Raw genomic sequence first — 10,757 nt, 5'->3', positions numbered from 1 at the left:
GAATCCAGAAAAAGAGAAAAAATAAAGAAGGAAAAATTATCACAGAAGTGATATTATCTTACCCATAAAGATAGATCCAGTCTTTAAACCCAAAGAACTCATTCTGTGTCCAGGACTTCAAAATGTTTTGGCAAAATGTCATATCTTTTGAGCATAAAGAAATGGTCCAAAAGCTACCAAGGAGAAAGGACAGCTTATCTGCAAGGGAATGAAAATCACAGATATTAGCCTTCTCAAGAAAACATAGGGTGTGGAAAGGCAATGGAGCAAAGTCTTCAAACTTCCAAGGAAAGATTATTTTTTTCTCAGATTTCTATAGCCAACCTAATAATCACTCATGAGGAATAATGGAAGTATTTTCAAATATGCAAGGACCCAGAAGTTTACCTTAAATGCACCCTTGCTTAGGAATGCACCTGTACTTTAAGAAAATACGGAAGCATTCTATCAAAAGATAAAAGAAGGTCACCTATGCCCTGGCCGGTTTGGCTCAGTGGATAGAGTGTCAGCCTGCGGACTGAAGGGTCCCAGGTTCGATTCCAGTCAAGGGCATGTACCTTGGTTGCGGGCACATCCCCAGTAGGGGGTGTGCAGGAGGCAGCTGATCAATGTTTCTCTCTCATCGATGTTTCTGACTCTCTATCTCTCTCCCTTCCTCTCTGTAAAATATCAATAAAATATATTTTTTTAAAAAAAGAAGGTCACCTAGGCCCCCAAAATCAGTGATTCCCAACTCAAGACAGCAGTGAAGGGAAATTCCAGAATGACAGCCATATGACTGTCTTAGAGAGAGTCCTAGCAAAGATTGGAGCCAGGAGAGAGAGGGTTAGGTTAGAAAGACTCAGAGAAAAGATGAGAATTAATAGAATAGATAATATGGTTGTGAGTTTGAAAAAGTTTGAGGATAAAACAAAGGCATTGGTGAAGTGTAGAAAGGAGAATCTATTTGAACTTGATACCGAGAATATTTTCCATTGAGTGGCACAGTAGTAATAACTTGCATCCTACAGACAAGAAAAGTCACTGGCATGTTGTACTTTGCTCTGCAGTAACCAACAGGCATGTGTGCTTATATGAGCTCTGGCCCTCTAGGAAGCATTGATCAAGGCAGAGTAATAAGTGCAAGAGATTTATTGGGTAAGGATGCCTGTGTAAGATAAAGGGGAGAGGGAGTAGGAATAGGCCACAAAAGCTTTCAATGCTCAATGTACATCTGACATCTGCAAAAGGAAAGGAAGAAAGAAGGAGGCTTGGGTAGGAAGAACCACTCTAAAAAAACTCTCAGCCAGCCCAACAGGGAGCTATAAAGCCAAAAATTGCCCTTTGCATAAGCCTTATATTGAGCAGCAATGGCTAGCACCTAGAACCCCCACCATGCTCAATCATTGGCTCGATTTGCCCAGAGACAGTCAGAGAGAGCATGTTCTCTACTTGAATACTTACTTTGATGGACCTCAAAGGTGCTACAGCTGACTGCACTTCTTGCTGCAGAAGCTCTCTTAAAAAGAGACTTGATTCTATTTTGTTAGCTTATTTTGTTCATTAGATTCTACACATTTGTGAAATCATACCGTATTTGTCTTTCCCTTACTGGCTTATTTCACTTAGCATAATACTCTCCAGATCCATCAATAGTATTGCAAAAGGTAAAATTTCCTTCTTTTTCACAACCGAGTACTATTTCATTGTACAAATATACCACAGCTTTCTTATCCACTCATCTACTGATGGGCACTTGGGCTGCTTCCAGATCTTGGCTATGAAACCTATATAATTTTGTTAACCAATGTTATCCCAATAAATTAAATAAAAATGAGAGAGAGAGAGAGAGAGAGAGAGAGACCGAGACCCCTGAGTGGCATAGCACACTTTTGCCAATATATGTAACACACTCACCCAGACCTCAAAGGACATCACCTCAAGCCTTTAACCAATTACTATATTACATCAAAATCCATTTATTTTAGTGATATGCACTCCTTTAAATCAGGTCCAGATGTGGTTTAGTCATTTATGCCTCCTCCACCTACCAAAAAAAGGACAGTCATCTTAACCAATATACCCAATGGTAGAAGAGTGCAAGGTAACTACAATAAAAGCTACCCAGTTAACTAATATCTGCTGTTATATGGAATACACTTCATGTGGGAAAACTGCATGCAGGTTGCTCATATAGCTTATTTTTTCTAAATGACATTTGAATAAAGATGGTCATGGTACTGGGGGCCTCTTGGCATCATCAAGGATAACTGCCACTGGTCTCCCTTGTGTCCTTGATTTCTTGTTCCTCGCATGGGGGCAGTTATATTCTGCATCAAGCTTTAGGAGAGGAAACAAAGGCAGGCTCAGGGGCAAAAAGGATTCAGGATAATAAATAAACTAGATTGAAAGCCTTACATATAGGTAATTATGGATCTTTATAATTATTTAATATAGGGCACATTTTTATGAGATAAAACTTACATAATGTGTATTCTTAAATTAAAAATTAATCTTAAATTTGAAAAAAACATATGGGCCCACATTGTGAAAATTCCCAGAGCTCATAAGTGTCTCCATTAACCAATCTAGAAGACTTCAGTTCTGCTATCCACCTGTCTATTTTCCTCACAGGCCTCTGCTTTTGCCCTCTGGGGGTTTCTTTCTTGTCCATTATCCTCCGTGGACACAACTGAAGTGAAGCTGCACAGCTTTCACAACCTACTTTCCACCAATGTAGGTTTGCAGATTTGCAAGTTGCTTTTGTGGTTAAAAAAATAATAATAATAAATCAAAGGCTTTTGTAGGCTTGGCATGTGGATTATTTGGCAATAACATTCCCTCAAAAACTTACTAGGCTTAAGTCTTTTACTTTTCAAGGGATAAGCACAAAGATTTCTTCACCAGATCATTCCAAGACTTAAGGACGGACATTTTAGTCACCACCTCTCTACTCTGCCTACAACACTCTCCGGCAGTTACTGGAAGCCAGCCGAGACTTGGATAGAAGAGCAACACTCTTAATTGCCTCTTTGCAGCTAGACTGGTTCCCACAGTCTGACAGGGGTGCTTGAAAAGATCTGGGGCCTTATTCTTATCTTTGCTAAAACTGACAGTTCTATAATTGCTTGAATTTGGATTATAAAATTAATTGACTTTTTCAGCTCTTTAAGGGCCCAAATTACCAAGACCACAGTCTTCTGAGATTGCCTCAGACACTGAATCCCTCATCAGAGTTATATTTCCTTCCGTTTCCACTTGCAAACTAGCTGAATCTAGCCTGAGCCTCTTCTGATGTAGGACCTTTTAAACCAGGTATGAGGCAACCAACAGACATTGAATTTTCCCATCATTTTCCCTGGAGTTATTGGCTCATTTGGTCCATAATCTGCCTGTCCAGGTATATTTGCCACTGTTTTGCCACACCATTACAAGAAAAAGTAACTCCCTTTACATTCTGTAATGTCTGTATACTTGAAATTATCAAACAAATGCATCTAAGTTTCTGTTATGTGCTGTACTCTACTTTCACATACCAAATTTTATATTCGTTATGATATAGGTTCAGCTGCATAAAACAGAAATCTGAGTTAACATACTTTTTAAAATATAGAAGGTAATTTCTCTCACCCATACAGCAGCAGGATAAAAGAAGGGGGAATAAGCAGCACAGCCCCTTCTTTTAAGGACAAGTCTTTGAAAGTATCTATCATATATCATTTTCCCTCACAACACCAGGCTAGAACATACTACATGACCTCAGTTTAGTGAACGGAAAGCTAGGGAATAAATGGCCGTGTACGCCACTAAGAAATCCTAGGGACCTCCTGCTGGAGAGAGAGAGAGAAGGGAACTCAAAGACAACCAGTCTCCTCTGCCACTCTTCCCCAAGTCTTGCCCCTACTCAACGGCTAATATACAGACTATTTCTCCTAAGACAGAATTTACTTCACCAAGACTGATGATAAATTCTTACTGACCGTGCTGTAATCTATGCTCTGATTTTCAAGGCTCCTTAATTATACTTCTTTCAAAGCCAAGCTCAAATATGATATTTAAAAAAACAAAAAACAAAAAAACACCTCAGGCTGTTCCAGACTGACCTCTCCATTCTTTGCACTCTCAGCAATGCAGTTTAGCATTTGACTATTCTCTAATTTTTAGTGTGTACATGTTTTGTCTATAAAAAATGATGCTGTGCTCATTACAAGAAAGCTCCATGATTTAACACCCCCTATTTTTGCCCCACAACATATATTAAACTGTTAATTACATAGAGAGCACCAAACAAATCATGATTGATGGATCAAAATCCTGTAATTAAACACACAAGAATTATAAGAAAAATAACTTAAAAGCACAACAAATAATCTTTATTTTCTCTGATGCCATGGTCTGGTAAATGAATTGTTTGGATTTCTCTTATGAGTAATTTTCCAAGAGTTTACAAAAACATTTTTTCTCTTTAAAAAATATTTCTTCTTATTAAAGTATTATAAAATACTAACATATTATAAAAATAGCAAAATACTACAAACTCTAAATAGGGAAATAAAATTATCTATAATCCCTATAAGAATAGATTACACCTATTAATATTTTAGTATATAATCTTCAATGAAATATATGATTTCAAACACATTTCAATGAGAATTACATACACAGGGATTGAATTTTCAGAAAACTATTATCTTAAACTAGAGGCCTGGTGCACAAAAATTTGTGCTCGGTGGGGAGAGGGGGTCTCTCAGCCCGGCCTGTGCCCTCTCGCAGTCTGGGACCCCTCGGGAGATAATGACCTGCTGGCTTAGGCCTGCTCCCGGGAGGCAGAGGGCAGGCCCAATCCCTAGGTGCAGCCCCTGGTCGGGCTCAGAGCAGGGCCGATTGGGGAGATGGGGCGCCACCCCCTGTCATGCACAGAGCAGGGCGGATCGGGAGGTTGTGATGCCACGCCTAGTCACGCTCAGGGTAGGGCCGATTGGGGGGTTGGGGCACCACCCCCTGTCACACTCAAGGCAGGGTCGATAGGGAGGTTGCAGCGCCACCCCCTGTCATGCACAGAGCAGGGCCGGTCAGGGGGTTGAGGAGCTCCCCATTGTCACGAACAGAGCAGGGCGGATAGGGAGGGTGTGGCCCCGCCCCCTGTCACACACAGAGCCGCAGGGCGATCAGGGGGTTTGGTCGCTGCCCCCTGTCACGCTGATCCCGGTGCCGGGAGGCCTCGCTGCTCTGCTGATCCGGTGCTGGGAGGCATATTACCCTTTTACTATATAGGATAGAAGCCTGGTGCACGGGTGGGGGCTGGCTGGTTTGCCCTGAAGGGTGTCCTGGATCAGGGTGGGGGTCCCCACTGGGGTGCCTGGCCAGCCTGGGTGAGGGGATGATGGCTGTTTGCATCTGGTCACACCCCCTTTAGGGTGGGGGTCCCCATTGGGGTGCCTGGCCAGCCTGGGTGAGGGGCTGAGGGCCGTTTTCAGGCTGGCAGGTGACTGAAGCTCCCAACCTGTCCTTTTTTCCTTTTTTTTAAATTCTGGGCCAGCTTTAGCTCTGAGGCTCTGCTCCAGCTATGAGACCTCCGCTGCTGAAAGCAGGTTTCTGGCCTTTGTTTACCTTCTGTATTTGAAACAATGTTGCGGTCCTGCTGGCTGAAGCCTGGGGTTTTGTTTAGCTTCTATATTTGTTACAATGTTGCTTAGAGTGCAGCTGAGAGGCTGGCAAGGCAGGCGGGGAAGCTTGGCTTCCTCCGTCACTGAAGCAAGCAAGCCTCCCTGTTCGCATCAGCTGCCTGGCTGCCGGCCGCCATCTTGGTTGGCAGTCAATTTGCATATCTCACTGATTAGCCAATGGGAAGGGTAGCGGCCGTATGGCTAATTACCATGTTTCTCTTTTATTAGATAGGATAGACTTAATGATCTTCCTTATTTGTATCTCACAGGACTTCATCAAGTCTGCTGACATTCTTCTCTCTACACTACTTTCAGCACGGCATGTATTTAAGTTTATTTTATGCTTTCAGGATTTACTATAGACATATGCTTGGCTTTCAGCGGTATGGTGACATATCACACAATCTACAGTCATAAAACAAAGCATATGGTATTTTTATGTGTTTCTTTTTTTATTCTATGGGTTATAAATATTGTTTTTAAGAAAAAAAAGATACCTACACTATAAACTTATTTTTATATATGCTTCAATATATTTTATGGTCTTCACAATTCTTGGCAAGAGACAACAAGATATATTCTCTCAACTTTCAAATAAAATTTCCCAAAGATACATTCTCCCTTTAGGATGTTAATCATTAAATTATATTGACCTCTTCTTATCTATCTATATCACAGAGTGATGATAAAAATAAATGGAAAAATAAATTGAAAAAAATTCAAACTTTTGGAAAGAATAGTGTTCTATCAAGGTGAAGAACTATTTTATTTACAAATTCAACATTTATTTTGAAACAGAAATCATCCTACCATTATATTGTGTATATATGCATATATTTCTCAAATCATTATTTTCCATATCAATAAAAATCAAGTCATTGATTGATTTTCTTTTCTGTGTATGGGGCTCCAAAATCCAAAGTATTTCACTACAATGATCTCCTCTCTATATTGAAAAATAATGCATCCCAGTGAGAATGAATGACCATCTTCTTGTTTAAAAGAGGGGAAATTACAGACTAGGCAACAGAATTGCAAAAATAAACACTAGGTCTGACCTAAAATCAGGAGGTACTATCCTAATAAATAGCTCCATTCCTTTATTTTTGACTTATCAAACTGTTATTGCTAACTTAATATTTTTCATATAGGCATTTGGCAGTTTAGAAAACCAGAGAAAGAACTGACTTTTAAACAAAAGTGAATAATTATTAAATTCAGATAATATGTATATGGATGGTTATTTTATTACTCACTAATTTTCAAGTTCTTTAAATTGTCATAATAAAAAAGCTGCTCTATCCCAAGGTTTCAATCACTTCCATTTCACCAGCTAGTAGCCCTTTGTTAGCCAGAATTAGGACCAGCAAAGCAATTCTATCACTCATATCTTTTAAAAATGACTTGACAGAATAGTGTCTGATTTTAACTGCATAAGCCAACTAATAGATGTCCAGATAAGAAAAAGTCCTGCCTTGATTATCTCTTAGTTCTGTGCAATTTCTGTGATCTATTTTAAGCACATACATTCATTTGCCCAAGAGGTCTTTAATACTCTCCAACAATATCATTAATGTCCATTCCCCAAAAGGATTTCCTGGGTGCATCTGCTTTCAGGTTTTTAGATTTCTATAGAAGAATATATCATTTTTATGGATATTATATATCTTCTTGCCTCATTATATGGCATTTTTGATAGTCATACTGATGAAAAAGAAGGGCAAAATAGAGATTTTTATCATTTGAGTTAAATTGGCCACTCAAGCCATGGCTGTCGTTGCTCAGTGGTTAGAATGTTGGCCTATGCATTGAAGAGTCATGGGTTCGATTCCCAGTCAAGGGCACATACCTGAGTTGCAGGTTCCATCCCTAGCCTGGCCTGGGCATGTGCAGGAGGCAACCAACTGATATGTCTCTCTTACATCAATGTCTCTCTCTCTCTCTCTCTCTCTCTCCCCCCCTTCCTCCTCCTCCTCCCTCCCTCCCTTCCAGTCTCTCTAAAAAAGAGAAAATCAATGCCAAAAATATCTTTGGGTGAGGATTAACAAATAATCTATGATAATAAAAGCATAATATGCTAATTAGACCAGACGACCTTCCAGACGAAGCCAGGGCTACGAGAGAAGCCCGGGTCCTGGGTGCCAGAGGGAAGCTGGTGCCAGCAGCCAGGGAAAGGAAGGCCTACTCTTACACGAATTCTGTGCATCGTGCTTCTAGTAATAATAATAAAAAATAAATTGGCCACTCACTCAAAGAGTACCCTACACCTCAGATTAATCTTGAAACTAATTTTAAATGATAGCTAATATTTACAGAGCACTATTTTCCTAACCGTAGGCTAAGTACTTAGTTGCAACTTCTTATTTCTCATAATAATAATGACACTATGTTTATTATAGCTGTAGAGAAAATCTGTTTTTCAGAGAACTGATGCCATGCAATGCAAAGAATATCACCTACAAGACTGTTAATAAGGCACACACAGCACAATCAGTCTCTCCATATGATCTTCCCTTGACCAGAATGCAACTGAAAACAACATAGAGAAAGAAATTTGAAGTCACCTTTCTACTCTGCCTATCTCAGGCTGCTAGAAATATACATGTCAATGCTCTGAGCCACTCATGAAACTTAGCTATAGTTTTAAGGCTGGCCTGTAGACTTTTACAAAATAAACATCCCATAATTTTTCTAAGGCCTTAACATCGAAAAGTCCTGTATGCTGAAAGAGGAAAAACCCTCTTCTCCTTTGCATCAGCTATGCCTACTTCCTAAGCCTCTGGGCCCTGCTGTCATCTTCTGAGGCCCCAGTTGGCCCAAAACACTGCTAAAGCCACGGACTGTATCGATCAAGATTAAGCTGCAATAGCTGTACTAGTACACTCTTAGGCTGAGATTCTATTGCTGTTGCTGTGGTCAGAGTTTAATGAGACACACCCCAACCCCTTTCACCTGCTGCCATCACCTTGCTGTGGTCTACATTACAGGCCCTTATACTTGCTGAATCCTTTATATTCACCAAAGATGAAACTCCCATCTTTACTGAACATCTTGCTTTTGATTTAGATAAGGACTGAGAAGTGTTTAAGGCAAGGTTGGCCCATATTAAAATGACTATATATATAGTATATTTAGGTGCTCCTACATTGGGTACATATATGTTTACCAGGGTTATATCCAATTGTTGGATTGATCCCTTTAGTATTACGTAGTAAGCTTTGTTGTCTCTTGTGATGGCTTTCATTTTGAAGTCTAATTTGCCTACAAACGTCAGGTGGTCATAATAATCTGGCATATATATATATATATATATATATATATATATATATATATATATCCCACATTCAAAGGCTGTTAAATTGCATTGTTTACCCATATCTTCGGAAAAAAATCACTTCTACTATCGTGGTAAACAACCTGCTTCCCTATTTATAATGGTCTAGCCCTCTAGCAACTTCAGTGCGAAATTATAGCTAATTTGCCTACAAAGGTCAGGTGGTCATAATAATCTGGCCACTCAGTGTATATTTAGGTGCTCCTATGTTGGCTGCAATATGTTTACTAGGGTTATATCCTCTTGTTGGATTGATCCCTTTAGTATTATGTAGTAATCTTTGTTGTCTCTTGTGATGGCCTTCATTTTGAAGTCTATTTTGTCAGATATAAGTATTGCGACTCCAGCTTTTTTTTCTTTTCCATTTGCATGGAAATTTTTTTTCCATCCCTTCACTCTCATCTTGGGTGTGTCTTTTGTTTTGAGGTGGGTCTCTTGGAGACAGCATATAATTGGGTCATGTTTTTGTATCCATTCAGCTACCCTATACCTTTTGATTAGAGCATTTAATCGATTTACATTTAGGGTTATTGTTGATAGGCACTTATTTATTGCCATTTTAATTCTGTACGGCTGGGTTTCTCTGTTTCTTCTCATTACAGCAATCCCTTTAGCAGTTCTTGTAATTCTGGCTTGGTGGTGATGTACTCCTTTAGCCTTTTTTTGTCTAGGAAGCTCTTTATTTGACCGTCTATTTTGAATGATTGCCTTACTGGATATAGTAATCTTGGTCTCAGATCCTTGCTTTCCATTACTTTGAGTACTTTATTCCATTCCCTTCTGGTCTGTAGAGTTTTTGATGAGAAATCAGATGTCAGCCTTATAGGAACTCCTTTGTAGGTAACAGTTTTCTTTTCTCTTGCTGCCTTTAAGATTCTTTGTCTTTAATTTTTGGCATTTTAATTATGATGTGTCTGGGCGTGGGCCTGTTTGGGTTCTTCTTTTTGGGGTTCTCTGTGCCTCTTGAACTTGTGTGACATTTTCCTTTACCTGGTTAGGGAAGTTTCCTGCCATTATTTCTTCAAACACCTTCTCTATGCCTTTCTCTCTTTCTGCCTCTTCTGGCACACCTGCTATTCTAATATTGTTATGTTTCACATTGTCCCACAGCTCCCTTAAGCTGTTCTCCTGTTTTTTAATTGTTTTTTCTTTTTGGTTCTCTGACTGAGTGATATTTTCAACTCTGTCTTCTAATTCACTGATTTGATCATCAGTTTCCCCTAATCTGCTGTATATTCCTTTCAATGTGTTCTTTATTTGTGCTATGTCATTCTTTATCTCAGACTGTTCTTTTTTTATAGTTACTATATCTTTGTTTATGCTGTTGAGCATCTTTACCATCATTACTCTGAACTCTGAGATAAATTTCTTATCTCTGCTTCATTTATCTCTTCTTCTGGAGAATTCTCTAGTTCTTTTATTTGGGGGTTGTTTTTCTGTCTCCTCATTTTGGCTTTCTGTTTGGGTTTGTGACTATGTATTAGGTAGATCCTCTACACCAAGCATGTCAAATTCGCAGCCAGCTGCGAGTTTGAGATGTTTGCTCTACACCTCTCAATCTGTAGTGAGGACAGTGTTAAAGGCTGTTTCTGACTAATTATATCAGGCATAGACTCAAAGCCTCCAGAGACTGCCTCTGCCTACAGACTGATAGGATTCCAACTTGAACTGCCATCCCCCCCAGGAAATTGTCCTCAGGTATGGTGAGAGTTTTTTCCAACAGGGTGGGGCAGTTGCTTCTGTCTGGAGCCAATTGTTATTTTTAACCTCTTAAGTGG

This window comes from Myotis lucifugus, unplaced genomic scaffold, assembly GCF_000147115.1.
Source record: "Myotis lucifugus unplaced genomic scaffold, Myoluc2.0 scaffold_71, whole genome shotgun sequence".
NCBI lineage: Eukaryota > Metazoa > Chordata > Mammalia > Chiroptera > Vespertilionidae > Myotis > Myotis lucifugus.
This window is presented reverse-complemented; position numbering follows the sequence as displayed.